At 33.3% G+C, this 2,025-nt stretch overlaps 1 long non-coding RNA gene across 2 annotated transcripts; it reads right to left on the reverse strand.

Annotated features, from left to right (window-relative positions):
• Positions 1-965: 965 nt before the first annotated feature.
• LOC116185323 lies at positions 966-1,599 on the reverse strand. Of its 2 annotated transcripts, XR_004150152.1 has the most exons (3): positions 1,410-1,599; positions 1,132-1,311; positions 966-1,008 (listed from the first exon to the last, which is right to left on the reverse strand). It is a non-coding gene; the product is annotated as an uncharacterized LOC116185323 (long non-coding RNA). The 2 variants fall into 2 exon arrangements; XR_004150153.1 differs by lacking the exon at positions 966-1,008 and having other exon boundaries at positions 1,128-1,311.
• Positions 1,600-2,025: the final 426 nt, after the last annotated feature.

Here is a 2,025-nt window from a genome sequence, read left to right on the forward strand (position 1 = left end):
GGTCACAGATCATTCAGGATACCGCGCGTTGACGTCCGGTCTGCTGCCTCGATTGATCATCCACCACGATCAATCGTCGTGTGACAGTGGATGTGCCCGGGATAATTCCATTTTACTACTTACTCGACTAGTTTCTCCAATATATTTTAGCAAGTCAATGTATATATATATATGTATATATCGTGCACGATATGTTTTCATCGATGAGGAACTCTCGGTTGAAAAATTGACGATAATTGGCGATGCTCGCAGGAGGAATTCGCGTGTGTGATTTCTAAGGCTATTTTATCATCCTGTCGACAACTGTAATTATTGAAAGAGTGTATATCTTTCGATATAAAATTTATATATTCTTCTCTTCGTAAAAGCTGCTTGCGGTATCCTTGGTTGTGTCCTCTTTTCAACGAGTTTTTTGATTAATTGTTTTTTCTTTTTTTCCTTTATTCTTTTATTCTTTGATTTTATTGTTTGTTTTGAGAAGAAGAATAATCTGAAAATAGTAAAGTTTGGTTTTTATATTATATTGGGAAAAGTAGTGTGAATATTTTATAGAATTGATCGATGATGGATATATCAAAGGTACCGCGATTGTACGTGAAACGATCGACCGATCATCGAGAGAAACACAGTGGACCCTGAAGAAAACGTGATTATATCGCGTGTGAAGATAGAGAGTCTTGAACATTCATGAAACAAAAGTTTTTATGCGTCAACGACGAGGAAGAATGCCGATCTTCTAGAATGTAAAGTGACATGAAGATGACGATAATAAAGAGAAGCAGTGCTAAAGCTTGGCTGCTCTTGCTGCTGTTGCTGATTCACGATGGCAGGTGCATCAAGTGGCTGTAAGTAACTTGATGATATTTTTAAATTTTTTTTTTTAATTTTTCAGTCGTTGTTTCTCTCTCTCTTTCTCTCTCTAGATTGTATTATCAAAATTTTATTCAACACAGGTACAAAGAAAAAATTCAAAAATATTTTTATTTTAAAACTTACTTTTTAATTTGTCTAAAAAATTTCTCTAAAATTGTTATGAATTTCAAAATCTTTTTGTGAGCAGTAATACACTTTAATATTTAAAAGCATAAAGATTTCTTTATTAAAATTTACAACTTTACTCCAATTTTTTACTTACTTTTCTTTTGCACAAAAATCATCAATTACAAGATAATTTGTACTTAATCACGGTTACACGTGTAAAGGAATTTAAATAGAGTTCTAGAAGCTCCATTCTGTCGAAGCACCATGAATCCTTCGGTAACAAGCGGCTTCGATGTTCTCACATTTGTTCACGAAGGTTCCGTAGGAGTCCTAAGATTAATGTAGGTCCGTTAATGAGAAACAAATAGGTTACCAGATACCACACGTATACGTGGAGCAGAATGGTAGGAAGGCGAGGATTATTTTACTCTATTATGAAGATTTCTTCTTTTACTTGTTCTCTTCCTCGCGTCGGGCCCCCAAGGAACAATAAGTCTCAACAAGGATTTATTATACGTTCGAAGTTCTCTTATGCACGATGCATCGAATATAGGTTTATTAAAGTATCGTTCTCTGACCAACGACTCGTAAATTCTCGTGAAAATATCGACTGTAAACGTAAAGAAAAATTCTATTAAATTCTTTGAAATTCGAGAATAACAATTTTTTTTTCTTTTATTAAAAAAGTGAATCAAGATCAAGAAATCGCCATTGGCGATAATATTTCAAGAGATGCTATTAAGAATGATCAATGATAAAAGATAAGAGGAATAATATTTTAAATAAAGATAAACCAGTCCACAATCATTCGTCACTTGGTTCAAATAGGAAGGATGATGAAAATGGCTAAGAAGCTTACTTGGAATGGAGATAACCAGTTCGTTACTTCAAAGAAATAAACGGGATTATTCTTACTGCTATCATTTGACTTGAAAAGTGGATCTCATACGTATGATAGCAAAAATAAAATTGAATCACGAGTATACAAAAAATACAAAAACGCAACGATCCTAACCTTAACCTTAATTTTTTTGATACCAATTT

The sequence above is a fragment of the Apis dorsata genome, unplaced genomic scaffold (genome assembly GCF_000469605.1).
Source record: "Apis dorsata unplaced genomic scaffold, Apis dorsata 1.3 scaffold_161, whole genome shotgun sequence".
NCBI lineage: Eukaryota > Metazoa > Arthropoda > Insecta > Hymenoptera > Apidae > Apis > Apis dorsata.